At 30.3% G+C, this 9644-nt stretch overlaps 1 non-coding gene across 1 annotated transcript; it reads right to left on the bottom strand.

Annotated features, from left to right (window-relative positions):
* Window positions 1-1762: 1762 nt before the first annotated feature.
* LOC114913845 (small nucleolar RNA R71) lies at window positions 1763-1869 on the bottom strand. The gene has a single exon (XR_003799697.1). It is a non-coding gene; the product is annotated as a small nucleolar RNA R71 (small nucleolar RNA).
* Window positions 1870-9644: the final 7775 nt, after the last annotated feature.

Raw genomic sequence — 9644 nt, 5'->3', positions numbered from 1 at the left:
AATACGGTACGTGCCTGAAGAGATAGATCATGGTATGTTAGATTAAATCTTATATCTTATAATTAAATTTAGATGATTTATACTCTAATAGGATAAGCCGTAATCTACTGATACAGTCTGTACCCTTTAGAGATATGCTATACTAATATTTTAATCATAAGAATTAATATTATAATATAAAAAAAATCTAATTTGCATGGTGGATTCAAAATTTTTAAATTATTTTTTGACTTATTTTTTTTATAAATTAATTTATATTTTTAATTTAATTTTTACTATTCTATTTTTTTTAATCCTTCTACAATTAATTCTCTTTTATTTTTTTAAAAAAAAGATAATCATCCTAAATTCTGTGAAAACGATCCAGACTCATCCTATCTATATAGTTTGAGTTGATTTTTATTCTTGACCGCCTACGACAGCGATCAAATTTTGATGCCGTTGCTGAAGATCTAGGCATGATTATTTTTTTATTAAAAAAAAATTATCTTATTTTTAATTTTTTTTATTTACTTTCTAACTTGCTTAGTTCCTTAGTCAAACTTACTTTTTTTCAAAAAAAAAAATTATCTACATTGATACTTTATAATCTACTTAGGAAATTAGATACTTAATCACAAAATCTAAAAAGTGAAATAAATCAATTTACTCTTGACTAACTACCAAATATGACCACCTTTTTTTCTTGCATTATATAATTTCATAAAACATCTTAAGGGTATAAACCCTAAACAAGATAAGGTGAGGATTTCATCACCCTTCCTTGACCCACAAACCATCATCCTGCATATTGTATTGACCTAAACTTTAACCTAAAATCAATTAGACGTTGGGTCCTAAGGACTCTCGAGCTCAGTAGGATAAGGGATCCTAAGAGTTAGATCAGGTTAGGGTTAGTCAGTTTGACTGGTGTCTAGAAAGTGGTTTAGAGACTACGTCTTGAAGAAAATAATTATTTAATTGATTCCATTTGTTTATCTGGCCAACTCAGTTGGTGTTTAAGAAAGCAACGGAGGGACCCCCACCAACCTTACACTTATCTGGCCAGTTGAGTAGCTAGTCTTTTATCTGGAGTGCTCAAAGACAACCTTGACAGTTAGGAGCTATTTAGATCTAGGGTTATCCTTAGCTAAGATTGATTGCACAACTTGATTACTAACCTACAAACATTAATCCTAATTAAAATACTCTTCTTTATTGTCTCTAGATTTAAGACTCCTTAGGCTCTCATCTTTAGAATTCTCTTCTCATCTATCTCTTTCCTCTTCTCTTAAAAAAAAATTATAAAAATAACTAAAAATTCTCAAATTTCTTCTTAGACAAAGATATCTGGTCGATTAGTGAGAATAGATCTAAACTTTGTATCGAGTTCAGTAGACCTTAAGCCCATCATGGGTGAACCTGAACATGAACCTCAGATCTTTAAAGATCTTTGCTATCCAATTGGGTCAGTCCAACCCTCATGTATTCAACTGCCACAAACTGATGTCAATTTTGAATTTAAATCTCAGATCATAAACATGCTTTCCAAATTCATCGAAATCGAGGATGCATACATTTTTATAAAAAATTTTGAGAAAGTATGTGCCATGGTGCGGCTCCAACAGCTCACTGAGGATGCTATAAAATTTAGGTTGATCAACTTTGTCCTCAAGGATAGTGTCAAAAAGTGGTTATACAGTCTTCCTAACCAATCCATAGCATTATGGGAGGGTTTTGTTAAAGTATTTCTGAAAATTTTTTTCCACACCATAAGACTATCAAATTTAGGAATGAAATTAATCAATTTTACCAATTAGTCGGTGAGTCTTTTTGGAAGTACTTTGATCGTTTTAAGAACCTTTTGAGACAATGCCCACACCATGAAATAGAAATTGGAGGCTGTGCCAAATCATTTATGAAGGACTAGATCCAAACTCTAGAACCATGTTAGAATCAATGTGTCAAGATCAATTCATAAACAAAGAGCCTATAGAAGTCTGGTAATTTCTAGAGGACCTAGTAGAAAAGAGCCTACAATAGGAGATTACTAGAAACCCGATAGACCCACACCTTCAAGAGGAGATATATATCAAGTTCAACCTTTCCTAGCTGAAGAGGCTAAATTTGCATCTTTGATTTGTGGGATAGAGGCCCTAGAACTCAAGGAACACACCCAAGTGAACCAAGTTGCAACATCCACCTACAATAGGTATAATGCCACAGACCACACAATGGAAGGATGTTCTTTTTTGATGGGTCCAGTTGAGAATAAAGTAGCACAGATGAATGTAGCCTATCAAAGACCCACAAATGACCCCTATGCACCAACGAACAATTCAGGATGGAGGAATCACCCTAATTTTTTTGAGTCACAAGGATCAAACTCAAATAGACCTGCCTTCACTCAGCCCAACCCCAGATCCACTCAATCATTAAATAACCCATCAGATTTTGGTAATGATTAAAGGCTTAACTCGCTAAAAAAGAGTCTAGAAATCTTAGCAAAATCGATTGCTAACATCAATACTATACTAAACAACTTCATGCAGACCACAAGCCAGCTTTTAACTTCCAACACCTAGGCTATTGCCCGTTTAGAGATGCAATTAGGTCAATTAGCCACGGCTGTGAGTGAAAGAGAAAAAGGTAAACTATCGAGTTAATCCGAGGCTAATCCTAGGATCCAGAATAATCAAAGACCACAACAAGGAGCCCAGATCAACCAATTAAACACAATTTACACCTTAAGGTCTGAAAAATAAATAGACAATCATATTAGTATAGCTGAAGATCAAGATGACCTATTGTCTAAACCATCTCATGAGCAAGTGATCGATCAGACCGAGTCTATGAAGCCAGATAAGTCTAAGGAGTCAATAGAGATTAACAAACCACCCAAGCCACCTATAGAATCTACCTCAGGGTTTAAGCAATTCGAGACATCATCCATCAATCCTGTAGCTCCTTTTTCAAATAGACTTAGGTCCAACAGACACTCAGCCTATATGGATCAAATCATAGAGATGTTTAAATAAGTAAAAGTAAATATCCTCTATTAAACATGATCCAACAAGTTTCCATATATGTCAAATTCTTCAACGACCTATGCACAAAGAAGAAGACCACCAATATTCTCAAAAAAACTTTCTTGGCAACCAGTGTGAGCTCATATCTATTGAGCTACATGCCTGTTAAGTATAAAGATCCAGGATCTCCGACAATCTCTTGTGTCATTAGAGAAACCATCATTGATAGGGCCTTATTAGACTTAGGACTAGTGTGAACATCTTACCTTATTCGGTCTATGAAAAATTGGAGATAGGAGAATTAAAGTCTACAAAAATCATATTGTAATTGACAGATCGATCAGTGAGGATCTCCAAAAGAGTTAGGAGGATGTGTTAATCAAGATCGATAATTTCATTTATCCTGTGGATTTTGTGATCTTCGAGATTGAACCAATATCTAATCCAAAAGGTCACATCCTAGTAATCTTAGGAAGATCATTCTAGTGACCACCAACGTCCTGATCAATTATCACAATGGACTCATGAAGCTCTTATTTAGAAATATGACCATTGATCTTAATATTTTCATTCTTAAAAAAAAGAGACCAATTCATTGATGTAAACCTGATCCAGGATAAGATCTATGAGATCATTGATCTAGGAAAAGAAGATTTTGACTGTAATCTCTAGTCAGATCAAGAATTTAAAATAGCTTATAAAATTTCTCCATCTAGTGATCAGAGAGTTCATCCACAATGACAACCACCTATCGAATCACTTGTAAGGATAAATTTTTTGAATGAACCAATTCAAGTCTAGAAGGTTAATACCCTGCTTGATTCACCTCACCCACCTTATCCACTTGAATTTGTCAATCCAATATTTGATATAGGATAAGTGAGGTAGAATTAGTATGGTTTGGCTGAAGATGGTAAACTTAGCACTTTTTGAGAGGCAACTTAATTTTTTTTTTACTTTATTTTAACTAATCTTTATTTTTTTTAAGAATAATGGATTGCTCAATGTGGAAGCATCTATTAATAAATGTGATCTGACTGAAGATGATAAACTTAGCACTTTTTGGGAGGCAATCCAGTTTTAGCTTTTATTTTTGCTTTCTTTTGCATTTTGTTTAGGTTAATCGAGTCTTAGTTCGTGTCTTTTGTAGAAATTTGAAGATATTATTGGCTAAGTTGGGAGGAGAACTAATTTTGAAAAGACATCAAGGTCAGGTGACATCTCTCTTTTTTCTTTCTCTTTTATGCACCCTTCATTTTTTCTACTCTATTGAGGATAATGTCGATTAAATTGGAGGAGAGAATAAGAATAATAAAAAAATTTTAAGTCCTCAAGTAAGTTAGTATTTAGCATTTAAGCACAAGATTACACTTAAGAATCGAGTTAAATCAAGTATTTTTTTAAAAAAATTAATGTACTGACCATAGAGTTTGTGAGATATTGAGGGATCAAGTATTAAGAAAATTCAATAAAAAGTTAATTTTAAACTTAAATAATTTTTTTGAGTATTTTTAATTTTTCTACCAACATCGAAGAAGAGTTTACTTTCTGTGGACTTATGTAGGATAACTATATATTTCTTCATATATATATAAAAAAATATAAATTTTTTTTTAAGTACTTCATGCTGAGTAACTGACCTCTTTGCCTAAGCAAGTATTGAGTTTCACATCAAAAAGTATGAAGGATAAAGAAGTTTTATTGTAAAGCTAGTTTTAACTCGTAATCTATTTGATTCGAGCAAGTAGGTCCGGAGGATATTCTATACATAGTGCCCTAAAGCCATTTGGTTCGAAAATCATTGGTTGAAAACTCATTACATGGATCAAACAGAAAGTTTAAAGGATTAAGATACTCAATAGCAGTACAATATTAAAAAAATAATAAAAAATAAAAAAAATAATTAATAAATAAAGGACAGAAGTAATAATATACTTGTCCATATGAAGGTTAATGATTTGGACATAAAGGTAGAAATAATTTAAAAAAATTCAAAAAAAAATTAGTGTTCTTAGCTTAACTCTCACATTGATTAATATTAATACCCCAATGAATACCTCACTCACACTTTACTGAACATCAGTAGTCCTTTTAAAATTGATTGGTAAAATTCAAAATTTTAAGTTAAATGATACTTAATTCTGAATTCTTTCTTTACTTGAGGACGATCAAAGTTCAAGTTAGGGGGTGTGATAAGTGGTATATTTTTATATTTATTGAAGATATTTTTGATAATTTATGGTGCTAACATCTTCTAAAAAATCTAATTTCATAAATAAATTAGATTTTTTATAAAAATAAATAATTTTTAAAAAATATAAAATTATAGCATATTTATAAAAATAGATGTTGAGTTAATTGAGCAAATTTAAGCATCAAAATATTAAAAAATTTAATGTATATATTTTTTTATTTTTTTAAAAAAATTAGAGTGAAAAATCAAATGAAATATCTTAAAAAATAAATTTTATTACCTTCGATGCACGGTGGACCGACTGCTCAGTCCACAGAAGTGATGATGCGGCCCACAAGAACAGTTTCGTGGTATTTTGACGCAGTTCACGGGTGATGAAAGATTTTTTTGCACGATCTGATGGTTGATATCAATTTAGAACCAGATCTGATAGTCCACATTCGTTATCGGTTGAAAGAAGGATTTCTAGATATGATCGGACGATCGAAATTTCATCTGAGACTCGATCCAACGGCTATTATCGTCTCTAACTGTGAACAGGAAGTTTTAAGCACTGATCAATGATCAAAATTTAATCAGAAGTATGATCAAATGGCTGAGAACATTTCTAACTGTAAGGATGATTTAAAATAGTATTTTTGATGAGATCTAGGTGGTCTAAGTGCAATCCGACGGCCAGAAAAATTAGATAAGGATATTATGTGATTTCTAAAGGTTTTAGGATTCCTTTTGTTACCAGAAAAAGGTAAAAAATTTACTTATAAATAGAAGATCCGAGAATAAGAGTAGAGAAGAAAAAAATCTATGGAAAAGCAAAGAAAAAATAGAAAAAAAAATAAGAGAGGTTTAGGGATCCAAGAGAAAGGATGAATATGAAGCTAAAGATCTTGATGCATAGCTAAATCCCTTCAATCTAGGAATATGATGAAGTCTGTAAATAAATTTTTATTTTTTTATATTTAATTTTTATGTAATAAAATTATACTTTTATTTCATATCTTTTTATTTTTCTAAGGTATTGTTCCAGTCTACACGGCCTATATCTTTTACTGACGTGCCGTGATCTCTGGATACGATATGTGCCTAGGAGAGATAGATCATGATCTGTTAGATTAAATCTTATATCTTATAATTAAATTTAGATGATTTATATTCTGATAGGACGAGCTGTGATCTACTGATACAGTCCATACCCCTTAGAGATAAGCTATACTAATACTTTAATCATAAAAATTAATATTATAACATAAAAAAAATAAATCTAATTTACATGGTGGATTCAAATTTTTGAATTATTTCTTTGACTTATTTTTTTACAAATTAATTTATATTTTTAATTTAATTTTTGCTATTCTATTTCTTTTAATCTTTCTACAATCAATTCTCTTTTATTTCTTCTTAAAAAAAAGATAATCATCCTAAATCTCTGTAGAAATAATCTCGACTCACCCTATCTATATAGTTTGAGTTGATTTTTATTCTTGACCATCTACGATAGCGATCAGGAGGACTCGATGCTTGACGAGGAGGAACTTGCCTAGATGTGTTAGCCCGCGGTGCAGGTGCTTCTCTCCCAACAGAAGTCTCAATATTTGGATCCATTCTATGTTTAATCCTTCTTTCTTTCTGATTCCCAATAGTTCCACTTCTTGACTGATGGTGTTGACATGGCCAGTTAATCCTATATGCAAGTTGCTTTCTCAGAGCCATGGAATCCTAAACTTACCACAAACACCTAAAAAATGGGCAAAAGGAGGACTATTCTTATGGGCAAGGGTTTTGGAATGGGATAGTCAAATAATGAAAATGAAATAGTGAAAAATAAAAATCTACAGCATCCATTAAAAGACTGGGTCCCGACCTCTGAGTCAACTCAGATTTTGAGTGAGTCAGCTTAGACATGGACGACTAAGTTTATAGGTTAGTTGGCTCAGTCTTGTACAGGAGATGTTTTAGAAAATTTTGACCTTTTACAAAATGATGCATTCAATTATGCCGAATATAATTCATATAAAAATTAATCCATTCTATATTTAAAACCATAGATCAACAGGTACAAATTGATGAAATCATTCAAGAAAATGAATAAAAGAACATCTTGATAACATAATGAATTTCCAAGCAACATAATTTTAACTAAAAGGATCATAGATTCTCAATTCTTTTCTAATTGAGCTAAACTATTTTTCACTTAGAGGTTTTATAAAGATATCAGTAATTTGATTATCTATGGATACAAATTCAAGTATAATATCATTATTTTGAACATGATCTCTAATAAAATGATGTCTAATTTTTATATGTTTAGATCTTGAATGCTGAATGGATTCTTAGTTAGATTAATAACACTCGTATTATCACATCTAATAAGAATTTTACTATAAGTCATACCATATTTTTCAGTTATTGTTTGATCTATGAAAGTTGAGCACAACAACTTTTAGCTATAATATATTTAGCTTCAACTGTAGACACTGTCACTGAATTTTATTTGTTACTAAACTATGAGATCAAATTAATACCTAAACATTGACATATACCACTTGTACTTTTTCTATCCAATTTATATCTAGCAAAATCAGCATCTCAATATTCAATTAAGTCTAAAGAAGATAGTTTTGAAAACCACAAACAACCATTTTGAGTATCAATTAGGTATCTAAAGATTCATTTAACAGCCATCACATGTGATTCTTTTGGATTTGATTGATAATGAGCACACATGCAAATACTAAATATAATATTAGGTCTGCTAGCAGTTAAGTAAAAAAGAGATCCAATCATATCTCGATACAACTTAGGGTCTGTTGCTTTATCCTTTAAATCTTGATTAAGCTTGCAATTTGAGCTCATAGGGGTACCAATATCTTTGACATTCTCCATATCAAACTTCCTTAAGATTTTGTTGGTATACTTGTTTTGGTTTATGAAGATCTTCTTATTTATTTACTTAATTTGAAGTCTAAGAAAGAAGGTTAGTTTATCCATCATGCTCATTTCAAACTCTTTCTGTATTAACTTAGTAAATTCTTCACACAATAGTTCATTAGTAGCACCAAATATTTTGTCACCTACATAAATCTAAACTATTAAAAGATCATTAGATTTTCTTTTGATAAAAAGAGTTATGTCCACATTTTCTCTTTTAAAATCATTTTCAAGGAAAAATTTACTTAGTCTATCATACATAATCTTAGTTACTTGTTTTAATCTATATAGTGCTTTATTCAATTTGAAATGATGATTTGGAAATTCATGATTCTCAAAATCTGGAGGTTGTTCTATATAAACTTTCTCTATAATATATTTATTTAAGAAAGCACTCCTTATGTCCATTTAAAAAAGTTTAAAATTCATGAATATACAAATGCTAAAAGTAATCTAATAGCTTCAAGTCTAGCAACTGAAACAAAGGTTACATCAAAATTAATTCTTTCTTTTGATTGTATTATTATACTACCAATTTAGCCTTATGTCTAATTACATGATCTTTTTTATCTAATTTATTTCTAAAAATCTATTTTGTTTCAATTACAAGATGATATTTAGGTCTTTCTGCTAATTTCTATATATTATTTCTTTCAAATTGATTAAGTTCCTCTTGTATGACCATAATCCAATTTGTATCCTTTTCAGCTTTAAGTATTGTTTTAGGTTCAATATGAGAGACAAATGTAAAGTGATTTAATGCATCTCTAATTATAGCCCTAGTTCTAATATCTTGAGATGGATCATTTATTATAAGTTCTTTTAGATGATTATGTGCATACCTCTATTCTTTTGATAAGTTATATGCACCTTATTAATTTGTTGAAGAAAGCTCTTCCATCTCTTTATTTTTATCTTCTTCATCCTTTCTTTATCTTCTTCTTCTACTTGTGAAGGAGGATTTTTTTGAAGTCATGTATTTCATCTTCTTTTCAAGAAAACCTACATCATCATCTACATCTACTTTTTTTGATTTGAAAATAGTTTGATCAAAGATAACACTAATAGACTCTTCTACAACTAATGTTCTTTAATTAAATACTCTATATACCTTACTAGATAATGAATACCCAAAGAAAATACTTTCATTAGATTTTGCATCAAACTTTCTTAATCTATCTTTACCATTTATCAAAATATAGCAATGGCAACCAAAAACTTTAAAGTAAGAAATATTAGTTTCTTTCTTTTATAAAGCTCAATTGATTTTTTAAAAAATTGATCTAATTAATGCTCGATTAAGCACATGGCATGCAGTGTTAATAGCTTCTATCTAAAAGTATTTTATTAAGTTACTTTCACAAAGTATAGTTCGTGCCACCTCTTACAAAGTTCTATTTTTTTTTCTTTATTACACCATATTTACTGAGGTGTCCTAGGAGTGAAAAGTTGTAATCATTTTATTTTCAAAGTATAAATTTTTAAAATCATGATTTTAAATTTCATGCCATGAT

Source organism: Elaeis guineensis, chromosome 9 (genome assembly GCF_000442705.2).
Source record: "Elaeis guineensis isolate ETL-2024a chromosome 9, EG11, whole genome shotgun sequence".
In the NCBI taxonomy this organism is placed as follows: Eukaryota; Viridiplantae; Streptophyta; class Magnoliopsida; order Arecales; family Arecaceae; genus Elaeis; species Elaeis guineensis.
This window is presented reverse-complemented; position numbering and strand designations above follow the sequence as displayed.